This window comes from Callithrix jacchus, chromosome X (assembly GCF_049354715.1).
Source record: "Callithrix jacchus isolate 240 chromosome X, calJac240_pri, whole genome shotgun sequence".
NCBI lineage: Eukaryota > Metazoa > Chordata > Mammalia > Primates > Cebidae > Callithrix > Callithrix jacchus.
Window position 1 is genome coordinate 8,786,465 of NC_133524.1, and position 15,663 is coordinate 8,802,127.

A 15,663-nucleotide genomic window follows, 5' to 3' on the forward strand; every position below is an offset into this window, starting at 1 on the left:
GGGACACAAAATGTATTTCCACATAATTGAAAAGGAAATGTTACCGCCTGGCAGTGACTTACAGGGAAAGCAATGATCGTCACCATCAGCCAGAGGAATTGGGGTAAGAAATATTTTCTATTCATTAAGAAATACTTTCTAAAGCTTGTTGTTTCTGAAGAATTTTTTTTTCATAAAACTTAATATTACATTTCTTTTAGATTGGCAGCATTTGGCTATTTTTCATATACTCTTTTATAAGTAAGTGAAATGCATTGTATTAAATGTATGTACACATATGTATTGTTAATGTGTGTCCTTGCATCAATGAATCCAACAGCATTCAGATACATCCAGTTTATTCACTACATTAAAATACATTGAATAAATCTGTTAGATTCTGACATGAGAGTTTCATAACAGAAAATGAAGAATTCTTAAACATACATGCATATAACTTATTACTATATACATTCTAATAAAGACACTAGCCAGACTCCATTGTTCAGGAATGATTGTAATAATACACAGTAAGATTGCTGAATAAACAAATTATATACACATATAATGTATAGTTTATTACTAATATATAGTATATACATTATACATATACATGAAATATAAAGTACATATAGTCTGAGGCCAAGTGAGGTGGCTCAAGCCTGTAATCCCAGCACTTTGGAAGGCTAGGGTGGGCAGGTCACTTGAGGCCAGGAGTTCGTGATCAGACTGGCCAACAAAGTGAAACTCTGTCTCTATGAAAAAATAGAAAAATTAGCCTGGCATTGTGACGTTTGCCTGTAGTCCCAGCTTCTCGGAAGACTGAGGTAGGAGAATCACTTGAACCCGGGAGATGGACGTTGCAGTGAGCTGAGATAGGGCGACTGCACTCAGCCTGGGCAACAGAGTGAAACTCTGTTTCAAAAAACAAAAATAAAGTATATATAGTCTTTGTGTACATATGGGATATCTATGTGTGCCTGATTGACAGTAGCTAGGCCTCATGGTTGAAAAAAAATGTTACATTTTATATGCATGGAAACTTGATTCTCAAAATTATATTAAATGCAAGTTGTAAACATTACTAATCATATATAGTCAGATGTCAGTCATCTAAATATAGGCATAGCCCTAGCGCTCATACATTCGTAATTATTTTATCTATATTACTTCTATTTCATTGTTGATAAATTTTCTAATCACAGTGGAAATTCTCAGTTAAATTTCAGATATATATAATGCAGAATTCAGGATATTTGGTGAACCAATATACTTTTTTACTCTATTTTCTCGTAACCTAGTCCATGTTTTAAAATACATAGTTAGAAGACACACTGGAAGACTCTATAAAGAAATTTTCAATATTAATTGCCATTTTTTAATCAAAGATATATATGAAATCAACTGCCCCTGTGCCAACTGTCAATTCTTTATAACAATACTGCTCAAAGTGTGATCCGTGACTGACAGTGTTGGAGTTTGTATGAAATGGAAACTCATGGGCCTCATTCTCAACCTATAGTCCGAGTCTCTGGGATCAGGGCCCAGGAATCTCTTTTAACAAGTTCTACAGAAAATTCTGATGTTTTCTAAACTTTAAAAAGAACTGCAATCAAATTTGATGTTTGCATTTAACAGTGTCTTTATGGAATAAATGCTTGTTGGATGTTTCTTGAGTGAAATGACAAAGACTTTGCAAGTAGCTGAATCTTTGCCTGTGAACAATCCCCAGCCCATTACTCTTTGGAATAATGTCTCTTTCTTGCTTCATATAGGTGTCATTAAGGACGTATATTTCTCATAAGAATATTTGAGATTTCATAGTCAGTGATATTGCATATGAAAACAATTTATTATTATTTTAATTTAAAAAACTTGAGTTCTTTTAATAATCCTTTTTTAAGACATATATGAGCCTGTCCCAAGTTATAGTGCTTATCTCTCCCAAGCATGTTCAATAACAAATTTTTTACCAATATAGCAACTGTAAAACAAAAACAATTTTCTAATAGCAACAAAACATTTAAAAACATATCATCTTACTTACTTATGATTTCCTTAAAGAGCTAGTTTTTTGTTTCCTGAGGCTACATCAATGCATTGTCCTCAGAGCTCTGGTGACTTATTTTTTTTAGACATTTGCTCCAAGGCAAAAATGTTTAGTGGTTACTTAATAAGCATGCTAAGACCTAATTCTTCCTCAAGACTATTTTAAATGAATACATGACACTCTTGCCACTTGCAAGGTAAGTCTTTATCATTTCACTCAAGAAATATCCAACAAACATTTATTCCATAAAGAAATTGTTAAATTCTATGTGGACAACAGTGTCTCAAAATAAGCATGTAATTTTTGTTTTCTCTCATTACTACAAATATAAATTATGAAAATATGCTACTACATGCATACACAGTTACATTTTCTCAACTATAGACATCAGTGCCCAAAAGTCTCAAGCCTTTGAAATCTCCATCATACCATATAACCACGGTCCTGAGAGTTTGTGGAATAGTCAAATACCTTATACAAAACAAATACCATTTACAAAAAACAGGCATATTTCTGGAATGCTAATCGAAGCAATGCATAACACATTTGTTTTGCTATTAACCCAGAAGCTCTGCCAAGTCTAGCATTGGTATATGTAACTCATTTAAAGCTCTATTTTAATTGCATTCTTGCTTCAGTTCCAATAACTAGTAATCAGCAGTATCTAAAGACATTTTTCAAAATGTCATTAATGACAGCCAACATTTTCTTTTAATAATCCTCCATGAAATCTCTCTGACAAGCACAACCTACGTACAATCATCTGAGTAAATGTTTGCGGAATAAGTTTACCAAAAGTCTATTTCTCTGTAACACTCTGGCCAGAAAGAAAAAAAAAAGATTTCAACAAAAGCTAAAGTGATGTGAGAGAAAACAATGACACATTTTCTCTCACACAAAAAACTTCCTACTTCTCCAAGCCATTAAAAAAAAGGTATATCAAAAGACAGCAGCCCTGCCAGAGGTGTCAGAACCTGAAGGACTCTATCCTGAACAGGGTCTGGGTAAAATGAGGCCAAGAACTGCTAGACTGCATTATCAGGAGGTTAGGCATTCTTCGTCACAGGATGAGATAGAAGGCCGGCAGGACTGGTTTCACAAGATACAGGTCACAAAGACCCCACTGATGAAACAGGATGCAGTAAAGAAGCCAGTCAAAACCCACAAAAATCAGGTAGGTAAATGAAAGCAACCTCTGGTTGCCCATGTGCTCCTTATGCACTCATTAGCATGCTAAAAGATACTCCCGCCAGTGCCATGACAGTTTACTGCCATGACAATGTCCAGAAGCTAGCTTACATGGTCTAAAATCCCTCATGTATGTCATGCTAAATGATTTTTTTCCCATTCAGGTTTTATTTTAACCTCTCTAACTATAGGTTTCTGAAACATAAAAGAGTGAAAAAATATTTATTCAGGTGAACTTTTTTCAAATGAAATTTATAAAGACCACCTTTTAAGGTAGCTACACATAGTAGGTACTTATTGAATCTAGTTCTCTTCCATTTCTAGGGGACCAATAAGGAGAATTTATTTTACAGTTCTTTCATATTTCCCTAATGCTTAACTAGTTTTTCACTTTTAATTGGAAAGAAATTCAAATTTCTCTTAATTCCAGTCTCTCAAGCATGTTCTAATAATTGTTTTTAAAGTGCCAAATTTCTTGCCCACATTTCCAAAAGCTAAGATTGAATGAGGTGGTAATATTCTTGTGTGTGGCCAGAACGTGGAATGAGAAGGGATGTCCTGACACCAGAGCACAGTACCCTTTTGTAGGACATATGGTATGACTTGGAGTTTTCTAAAAAAAAGCAAAGAAACAACAACAACAACTACAACAACAACAAAACAACCAACCAAACAAACAAAAACCTCCAACTTTTAATTTTTTACAGGTATATATTCATATCATATAATCACGCTATCTACAAATGTTTGCAAAGACCATTTCTGTTTTCTGAATTAATGGCAGCAAGTTTCTCTGAAAAACCATACACCTGCTTTTTAGATGAAAGTTGTTTTTTTTTTCTCCCAAAAATATATTTCCTAAAATATGTGCATCCTACTGCCTTTAGAAGTATTCATGGCCTCCCTCCAACTCTAAATTGGTACTGTATAGAAATTGTTACAGTCCTCTGTGTCGAAAAGTGCACTGTGTCTTGCCAAAATAATGAAATATTTTGGCAGACAGCCCTCCGAAGTGCAGTTGAACAATCATTGCAGCCTCAACCACAGAGGATTAGCTTGCCAGCCCAGCACAACAGCATCAGGCCTGAGACAGTTCACATCACAAATCAACTAGCTCTGAAACATCCGAAGGGTAATGACTCTCTCACAGGGAAGCTTATCAGGAAACCCGGGCCTCATTTTATCATAACTACTTTTTCACAACAAAGGGAGTCCTTTGAGTTTCAGGGGAAGTGTTTAGAAACTACATAAGTAAATGAGAGGAAAGCAATTACTCAAGATAGTTATTATCAGAAAAACATACTCTCAGTGTAATTCTTTTTCACTTAAATGATACCATCATGCATATCATTAAGTTTTTTGAAGAAGACAAAGTCATAGAATTCTGTTATCTGGAAGACAAAGCACACTTTCTTTGCATTCATATTTTTCAACCCCAACCTTCTAATATGGCATTTTTAGTATAGTATTGAAGTTTCAAATAGTATTCCCACAGTCACTGCTCAAATTTAAAAGATATTAATTATGAAGAGAAAGTAGTAACTTTCCAGTGTAGAAAACTAGCAGAATGCACATTAACTAAGGGATCAAAGATATTGCCTCCAAGAATGGGGGGTAAAAAGCAGAATGAAATTCATGTGTCTCCTGAAAGGATGCACTAGCAAGGACTCAGCATCTCACAGGGGCAGGATTCCTGCCCAATATAGAGAGTCTGAATCTAACCAAGAGGAAATACCAAACAATCTGCAAAGCAATTAGCCCCAGTCTTCAAAAATATCAGTGTCCTGAAAGACAAAGGAAGACTGAGGAACGGTTTGAGACCAAAGGAGACTAAAGATACATGACAACCAAATGCCAAGCATAATGATGAATTGGGTCCTGAATTAGACAAAATAAGGCTATAAAGTACATTATCGGGACAATTAAATATGGACCATAGATCAGACATTGGTATTACATCAATGTTAAATCTTCTACATTTGATAATATTATTATCAAATGATGTTGGTATTATATCAGTGTTATCACGTATATTTGATAATTCCATTCTCTTAATAGTTACTAAGAGAATGCACTTGTTCTTAAGAAGTGCATGCTTAATTACTTGGAGGTAAAGAATCATGATGGCTGCAACTTCTTTTCAAATAGTTGGAAAAAAATCATTACAAGAGCATGTGAATGTTTATATACACATAGTATATTTGTATACCTTATACATTTGTGTATATCCAGAGAGAGAGAATATGATGAAGCAAATATAGCAAAAAAATTTTAAAAAACGGAGAAGAAAGAAAGAAAAGGAAAAAAGGTAACAACTGGTAAGTCTATATTGGGTTAAGCAACTAGAAACCAGGGACTAACTGTGGCCCACCCCTTGTTTTCATAAATAAAGTCTTATTGGAACAGAGCCATGCCTGTTTATTTGTATATTGCCTGTGGCTGCTTTTGCACTACAGCAGCAGAGTTGAGTAGTTGCAACAGACGAGGAAGCCAGCGAAGTGTCACTCTTTGACAGAGAGCTTGCAATAGCCTGACTTAGATGATAAGTATATGGGAGCTCTGTGCACTGTTCTGATAACTTTCTTAGCGTGTATTTTAAAGTTAAAATTAAAAAAAGCAAACTCATCAAATAATCTTAAAGTTATTTAAAATCTCAAATTACAAGTTTTCTCTAGCTGGCATTATTAAAAAGCTATTATTGATATAAACCTATGAGCAAAGAGTATTAAAAAAAATTAAGTTCCTATCAATGGCCCTATAGGAATAAACAGAGATTTAAAGACAAATGCTTCAGATCTGAAACCTCATACCAAGTGGATGATATGTCTTCCCAAGGAATTGTTTAAGAAGAGACAAAACCTAGAATCTTTTAGGTTCTGTAAAGTCAGTTCTAATAGGCTGTATAAACTGGTGGTTTAACCACAGCCTCAGAAACCCTAAAGTAGAGGACCCAGCATAGTCTCAGTCATCTTGGAAGTCCCAGGTAAGCTCCAAGGTGACTCTGAAGGGATCCCAATTGTTCTGCTTCTCTGTCGTCACTTCTAATTACAAAACACAGGAACTGAGGTCACTCAGCACTGTGGTTCAATTTGCCTCTTGGACCCTCTTTATCTCTCCCTGCTTTATACTACATAAATCCTTCTGATAACATCCAAGCAAAATGTTCCTCACAAGGAAGATGGGAAATGGATAGAACCTACTTCTTTTGCAGTTGCAAACTACTGCATGGCATGTCCTAGGTAAGTATGAGTTTTCAGTAGTATGTTCACTCCCTGGCTACACTGATACATGAATTCTAAAATCAGCAGAATCAGTCTGTGTTTATTAAAAGCTCAATGAGGGAAAACTGATGTTGCTGGTGTTTGGCCAAGACAGAGCAGTAAAGGAGGGGGTAGGTGACTTTTCCTCATAGGAGGAAGCTTACATCCTCACGTGAACATTTTACTAAAGACACAAAAAACTCATCCTCAGTGGGAAATTTACTGGTGCACAGACAGCTTAATAAAATGATATACATAGCAAGACAGATTTTTCTCTGTGAAAATAAAAATGTATATTTAATCAAAGTGCTCAAAAATCAGCAAGGGCTAGAAAATATCTGTACATGTAATTTCCAACCCAAAATGTAACACACACACACAATTTGTAAAAATTATAATCTGATTATGGGGCATCTGTATCCTTTGGCAGCCTATCAAATCCACTGCTCAACTTTCTCCAACACTGGCCCCCAGGTAATCAAAATAACTCAAGAGTCCTGACAGAGCCATTAGCCAGCTTTTACAGGCTGAATTAAGGGGACCCATGTTGTGCATCCAGAATCTCAAGTGTTCATTAGATCAGTTTTTGCGTGACTCAACTGGAATCACCAGTCACAGCATTCCAAGGGCTTAAACAGCCAGGCCTCTCTCCCCAGTGAAAGTCAGAATTGAATCTGCACAGCATGATTCTGACATCACTGTGCTGCAAGGTTAAAAAAGAAAAACCTCCTCTGTGAGAAGCTGAATGGAGATTAGGATTTCCCTCACTTGGTGCTACGTTTAAAAGCTTATGCACATCTAGCTCTGATCCTTATCTCCGTATATGTATTTTTTCTACACATTTTCTTGACAACACACATGTCCTAAGAAAACATTTGGTTCGTAGATCTGGAGAACCAAGTCAATCGTATTCCCAAGTTGGGTGGCCTGGTATCCTTTTTTCCTGTGCTAATAACCTTATAAAATGCGGTATACATCACAGGAGGAATGGGATTTTGCTCTTTGTCCTTATGTTAAATCTCACAGAGCTAATTATAAGCCTGTCTTATTTATAATATCTGCTTCTTGCTTAATAAGATTGTTTATATCAGCAATACATAAGAATGCCATGGGTAACTATATGCTGTCAGCTTATTATTTCCAAGAAATGCTTCTCTTTGTGTGAGGTGAGTGATTAGAGTAGGTTCTAAGAGAACCTAAAATGAAGCATGTCTTTGCAGTGAGACCAATCAGCAACAGTGTCAACACTAATCCTCTTCTGATAGAAGGAGTTTGTAACACTGACAGCTTAATATCTATCTGTGTGGCTTGGTTGTCTGATATGTCAAACTCAAGGAAGGCATGGTGTGTTCTTGAAAAGACCAGGGAGCCAAATCTCATGAGGACTTTCATGTTTCCTGTCTCCCTTGCCAGATCAAATCACCCCAGCTTTGTCAACATGAAAGCTCCTCTAAGACATTAGTGCATCCCTGAGCAAACCCATTCAATTTAGCATTATGTGGTAGGTCTGCTCCAGATTAATGAGTTAGATATCATATTCATAACTTTTCAGAAGCTTAAAAGGAAACACCATGGTAGAGAATGTAAGCTACTTATAGATGGAAAACTCCATTTATAATAGAACCTGTTTGGCCTTTAACCCAAACTTGAAATTTGTACAACCTCACTTGGATATTTAATTTTATTCTCTCTTCACCCCAAAAAGAGTGATGTTGAGGTTCTTGTGGCCAGTGGAATTCCATCATAATACAATAAAAATAAAAGCTACTTGTAAACCCAACCAAAACGAGCAGCAAGCACAAACTCAGTAAGTTTGGATCATGAAAGTTTGTTTAACTATCGCAGTCATTCAAGAGATTTTACACAGGGTTTAGAAGAGCCTCATTCATACTACAGGCAATGCAAATGTCAATTTCTTATGCTTGTTTTCCCTTGTTTCCCCTTTACTGAAATACACATTTAAGGACTCAACCAAAGGTCTCCTCCTTTTGCTGTTTTGCATTTCAAAACTTAGCTAACTGAAAACTGTTTTGATTAACTCTAAGCTTCTCTTCATGACCCCTTTGACCATTTATTCATCAGTTGCTCTGTTGAACCAGAAAAAATGCAGAGAAAAAAGCTCATATAATCTAGAGTAGTGGTGTCCAACATAATGCAAAAATGGACTTGTTCTATATATACACCATCCAATATGGCAGCCAGCAGCCACATAGGGCTATTGAGCACTTGAATGTAGCCAATGAAACTGAAAGATGAAATATTTAATTTAATATATTTAAATCTGTAGAGCTGTATGTGGCTGGTGGCTACCATATTGGAGAGAAGAAACTGAGAAAGTTAAAAGGAAAATATGAAAGTATGCATTCAACAGCCATCATACTCACCTTCTAGTGGGAGAGGAAGTACAAACTGCATTTCCCAGATGACCATGCCACTAAAATTCTGAATTCAATGAGGTTATGCTCATCAATACATTTATGCAGCATTTGAAGGCAAAAAGAAAGCAGAAGGTATTTTCTTACTTGTACCTTGTTCACTATTTCTATGGTTTACAACTCCTGTGGAAGTGTGAAGGTTTTCTGTTGCAGTCTTTAAGTCTTCATTCTCCAGCTTCCTGTAGAGGCTTCATCAGGGGATGTCTCCTGACTCTGATATTGTTACTCCAGAGAGGGCTTAGAGCAAGCAGGAGAGTCAGCTCTCTATTGTTTTAGAGTCATTTTTGGAGGCTGAGCCTACAGCCCATTCCTTCAACACCTCTAATCATTTTAGAAGTATCTAATCCCCTGTATTAAATTCCTTCCAGTTTATGTACTTAAAGTAGTTTGTTTTCTTCATTGACACTACCTGATGCAAGCAACTAAGATGATACATGTGCATTGAAATTTTTTTAACCCTTGTGACATACAAAATGCAAAGAATGGGCTGGGCACAGTGGTTCATGCCGGTACTCCCAGAACTTTGGGAGACTGAGGCAGGCAGATCACGAGGTCAGGAGATCGAGACCATCCTGGTCATGGTGAAACCATGTTTCTTAAAAAACAAAAAAGCAAAGAATGTAGGCACAGCTTCTCTGTTGATCTGTAATGTCACCAATATTCATTTCTAATCTTTCAAGAGTCTTTCTTTACTTTGTAACCTTCCTCTCTTCCTTCTCTGCATATATGCTTATTGATTCACATCCATGTATTGGGCAATCCAGGAACTATTGGGAGCATGTGGATACATCAAACACACAGTCTACCTGCTTTGACCTTAGAGTATGATAGAGAACAAAATTAAACCATTCCAATACAGTGGGATCAAAGCCATGAGAAAAAGGTATACAGAAGTGCAGATGTGGAGAACCTAACCCAAGTGACAACTATGCCAAATTCCCTGGGCAAAGGGCAGAAAATAAAAAATGGGTAGGATTAACCAGGCAAAAGCAAGTGGGATGGGAGAAGACTATGTTCCAGATAGATTTGATCTTTGTTTTTGTTTTTGTTTTGGGATGGAGTCTCACTCTGTTGCCCAGGATGGAGTGCAGTGGCATGATCTCAGCTCACTGTGACCTCTGCCTCCTCAGTTTAAGTGATTCTCCTGCCTCAGCCTCCTGGGTAGCTGGGATTATAAGCATATGCCATCATGCCTGGCTAATTTTTGTATTTTTAGGAGAGACAGGGTTTCATCATGTTGGTCAGACTGGTTTTGAACTCCTTACCTCGGAATCCACCCACCTCAGGCTCCCAAAGTGCTGGGATTACAGGTGTGAGCCACCAAGCCTGACCAGATTTGATCTTTTTAAGCATGAAAATAAAACTAAATTTCAGGAACATAGAGGCACTCCAGAGGTTTCTGCTGTGTTCCAAGATCAAAGACAAATCATCTATAATTCACAGCTATTCAGAGTAAACTTTAGCTTTGGGGCAAGTGGGAGCTTGGATTTTAGCAATGCTTAGAGCAACTGGTGAATATGTTTTTAGAAGTATAGCAGGCTTTATATACACCAGTAGAACAAAGAAAAGAAAATGACTCTTATTGAAGAAATGTATGTTTTGGGGCCAGGTGCGGTGGCTCACACCTGTAATCCCAGCAATTTGGGAGGCTGAGGCAGGCAGATCATGAGGTCAGGAGTTCGAGACCAGCCTGACCAACATGGTGAAACTCCATTTCTACTAAAAACACAAAAATTAGCTGGGCGTGCTGGCATGTGCCTATAATCCCAGCTACACGGAGGCTGAGGCAGGAGAATTGCTTGAACCCAGGAGGTGGAGGTTGCAGTGAGCCAAGATCACACCACTGCACTCCAGCCTGGGCAACAGAGTGAAACTCCATCTCAAAACAAGAAAAGAAAAAAAAAAAGGAAAAAAGAAACGTATGTTTTCTTTTCAGAGAGAAAGAGCCTAGCTTTCCTGTCCCAAAAGCATGAATATCATTGGCAAAACTAGAATTTAGTTACGTCAAAAAGACAGACAGCACTCAAAGGTTTGCTTTATCAAGTGATAAGATTCCCTAAGTGAAATTCTAATGCACCTGAAAATAACTTATATAAAAACATTGGTATTATAACAGACATGTGATATTTATGACATAGATAATGCCATTAATTCCTGCTCTCTTCCACTTGTGGGGAGCTTAAGAAGAATCTCATTCACACATGAAATCGTTTTGGAGATTTTAGATAAAGTGTACAAATCCCACAAATTTGAGTAGGCAGCTTAACGTAATTTAATGCCCTACATTTAACAGCTTAACTGGACAAGAACACACAGAAGGAAGAGTAAAAGACACTTTGTCCAATTTTTATGGGTATATTTCCAACTCATTCAGATTGTTACACATGTATCAATTCATAAGAGTAGCTTAAATACCCTGTTTCCTCAGAAAACTGTTTCACCAAGATGCTGTTGATAATGTACCCTCACTTCACCAAAGGGAAACAGATTTGCTTTATTTCTAATGTCATTGAATGCACTTTTATAATTTACAGAATGCTTCCCTTTTACATATTTAATATAATAGAAATGTCTTCATATTTATAGAAAAACAAGAAACTCACATCCAACTTATTCATTTTCAACAGGAAATGTGATTGACCAATATGCAAAGACTATATTACAAAGAGAATGTAAGGCAAAAATAAAATATCAGAATGTCATCTTCTGTTGGAAATAGAGTGCACTAAATATTTTTGGGAAGTTCACATTTGTAAGACAAGGTAAGTCCTTCCCATGAAGTGATAAGCTTCTCTTTGGGAAATGTACTTGCTGTTGCTTTTTGCTAATGAGCAAAATCAGTGACCCCTGTAGCTCAGAAAGGACTAGATCACTGCCTCCACTGCGTCCCCACCCAGAAGACTAAATGAACCAGTGACAACAAAATGCTCTTGTGCCCTTGGCGCACTATTTCTCGGAGTTTATAGACCACCTAACAATCAAAGCAGGGCAGTCGGGGGAGGCCGCCTTTGTCCCTGCTGTTACTTTGTGTTTTTTCTCCCTGGCTTCCCAGTCCCCTCCGGGCACCATCATCACCATATCCCTCATGGCTAAACAGTCAGAGGCATGGGGCTTTCACTCCAAATTTCACGGCATAATAAAATGCAGGGGCTGCCTCTCCGGGGATCTCACAGCCCTCCTTTGTGGGCCTGGTTGAGGGTCAGGTTAAGTAGCGCATTTTGGCAGCAGGCATCTGTTTGTCTTCACGCCATGATCTTCCTAACAAGGGGGAGGGAGAGGAAGGGAAGCGGGAAGAGGAGACAGTTTCAGAAAACCACCTTCAGAGTGGCAAGCAAATTCCCTTCTGCCACTTGACAGACTATCAGGCAAATGTAAATCCAGTGCCTACCACACTGATGGCCCCACCGAATCAATTTGATTGAGCCGTGAGACAGGAAGCTTTTCCTTTCTTAGAGGCTGAGGCCTCAACTGGTTGCTCTAAAGAGGAAAAAAAAGCAGACCCTTTCTTACTCAGACTCTTTATTAGGAAAATAAACCTTTACAAAAAAAAGTGTTGGAAAGATCACATTTCTTGTTTTTTTCCTCTTTTAATATAATCATAGAATTTTAAAATTAATTCTTCTCAATACAGAAACCTTGTTACTATAATTGGGAGAAATTTGCTTGTCAAGGCCAATAAAGAGCGTATTCTATTTAAAGAAAGCCTTTATGTAGAAAAGCTTTACAAGATATGATTAATATTAATTATTTCTACAAGTCATAGATACAATTTCTACTCTGGATAGAAACCAATGGGTAGGGACTGTCCCTTAAAACTCAAACCAGTGAATATAGCCAAAGTCAGCAGTTCAAAAGTAGAGTTGGTTTTCTAATATAATTACAGCCTACACATCAATGTTTTCTCATTGTAACAGAATTATACTTTGTTCTGTGTCAATTCTCTAAAAATAGCTATTACTTTTTCAGGTCAGCTCATATGCAAGAAGAATAAGGCTTTTAAAATGATGAGAAAATTAGTAGGAAATGATAAATAAGTAGGTCAGTCAGACATATGGAGTATCCAGAAAAGTAAGGAATATCACAGGGGAGGAAGCAATAAAAAATAACATACTTCATGAATCTGGAGTCATTGTAAAAATAATCAGATGCAAACAGACGCACACATGCATGTGCATGCACAGAGCACAAAGAAACAAAAGCATAAACTGCCAACTATCTAGCTCACCCTCGGTAAAGGAGGGAGTAATCAGAAAGAGGGAGAAGAAGATATCACATGATATAAAATAGCATTCCTCATATTCATCTTCTCATTAAACTATTATTTCTATGATCCTTTTTTTCTTCAGCAAAGTGGATATTATTCTATCAATATTTCAAAAAGAAAAATAGTATCCATTGGAGAAATCAGCCTCTTTAACAACTGTCACCATTACTCCATTATACTATCACACTCACAGAAATTCAAGATCTGCACATCAACAGATGGAAATGCAAATTACACTGGTGTGCATATACACACAAATACAAAGGCTATCTTATTGGAAGTCCTCATGGATTTCTTAAGCCCATGGGAATATTAAGTCAAGCACTAAATACACACCATAGTCAGTTCAGCGCATGAAAGTAGATGTCATTCCAAGATCAGGATTTAAAATTGTGTGGTGTTTAGGCAGTTTGCTCATCTTTTTAAGCATTCATCAAATTCCCCCAAAACTGATTTAACGTTAATGCTTAGAGTTCCAGATAGGCATCCATTCTGCACTTTGGGTTTTTTTTTTTCCCCTTTTGTCAGGGATTTTTAGTTTTATTAGGTCAGGGGTTTGCAATAAGGGGCAAAGGAAGAAATACAGAGTTTACTTTAATATTGTAATATAATTCCAGAGTAAAGTTTTATGTACAAAAATTTCAGAATAAAATAAACACAATATATTTATAATTCTCTCCATACCACCAAAACTTGTACACAAATGTTCATTACAGAATTACTCACAATAGCTAAAAAGTAGAGACAAATTTCATGTCTAATTACTGACATATGAACAAATAAATAAAATTTTTAAAAATACATGGAAATAATATTTGGCAATGAAAAGAAATGGAATACTAAAGAATGCTACAGCATCGATCGCCTCAATAACACTATGCTAAGTAAAACAAGCCAGATAAAAAGATCACATGCTGTGTGATTCTATCATTTATAACTATCCCATTTTGAATAGATTTATACTGTCAAACACATCTATTCTATTCAATGAACCAAGCGTGCAGATCAGTAAACTGTGGGTTTGGCTCTCTCCTCACCCATACTTCACCAAGATTAGGATTGAGTAGGTTTGAAGTTGCAGCCAGAAAAATAAATCTCTGGGCACCCCAGGTGATCCTAAGGCAGACTAAATTTGAGAGTCATGAGCCAAATAGTAGCAATTACTTCAAATTACATGAAGTCTGAGAATAGATCCCGAACACATAAAAATGGGAAACTTTACTAAAAAAACTTGCAATGCTTCCTCCTTCACGTTAATTTTTGAATAATTTTTCATGCAAAATAACCATTCCACAGCAATAATTCTCGAAAATGTTAAACGACAATTACATTATCTTAAGCTTTATGAGACAATTGAAACACATTTTTTCTAGGTTTTGATAACCTAGAGAAAAATGACCTCTTGAAAAATTAATAACTTAGAGACATAGCAATGCAATAACTGGCACTCAATGAACTCTTAATAATGCATATAGAGAAGGTCTTTATGTTGAATATAATAGAAGTGCTTGCAACTCAGAATCATGTACCCTTTTAAAATTTCAATTTAACAAAATAATCTATCATTTAAAGATACTGGTGACTAAACTTTTCAGTATAAATCATGTGGTGCAGTAATCAATTGGATCCTTTCATTCTGCATTCTACTTGAGGACTCAGCTCTGATTTTTAATGTTGCCCAAATTCCTATCTAAGGGGTCTAGGGCCTTATAAACCGTAAGGTCTCAACAGATGGGTTTTATTTAACTCTATATATGGTGACTTATTTCCCAACCTGACTCTGGCATAACATTACGAGACAAGGAAGAAAATCAAAATATTTTATCCCCAAAACATATTTTTTGTTACATTTTGAAATGGCTCTGCAAGCCATCCCTTGTGAGGGAAAACACATATCAGTAAAGCATCCCTATTAACATAGCTAGACCTTTTTCTTCCAGTCTACCACCTTTCACAGGTCTGAATAGGAAACACTTATCATCTATTGTCTCTAAGGGCAGACACTATGAGACTTCAAAAGAACCTTGATCTCCACAGTCTTCTATTTTAACCTGAACATTTCCTTTCTATTGATCCCAGGTCCTTAGACAAAAACTCAACCAACTGTCAATCAGAAAATGTTTACATTTACCTATAGCCTAAAAGGCCCTCTTAACCCCTCCCAATCCCCACTGTGAGCTGTCCCGCCTTTCTGAACCAAATCAAATGTATTTCTCAAATGTATTTGATTGATGTCTCATGCCTCCCTAAAATGTATAAAACGGCAGGGAGTGGTGGTTCATGCCTGTAATCCCAGCACTTTGGGAGGCGGAGGTGGGCAGATCACCTAAAGTCAGGAGTTCGAGACCAGCCTTGCTAACATGGTGAAACCCTGTTTCTACTAAAAATACAAAAAATTAGCCGGGCGTGGTGGCACGCGCCTGTAATACCAGCTACTAGAATCACTTGAACCCGGGAGGCAGACGTTGTAGTGAGCCAAGATCACAC

General features: G+C 36.8%; 1 protein-coding gene across 4 annotated transcripts in view; it reads right to left on the reverse strand.

The window, feature by feature from the left end:
- ANOS1 (anosmin 1) overlaps window positions 1-15,663 on the reverse strand; it is a 191,388-nt gene that overhangs the window by 85,713 nt on the left and 90,012 nt on the right. The gene's annotated exons all lie outside the window — the stretch shown is intronic.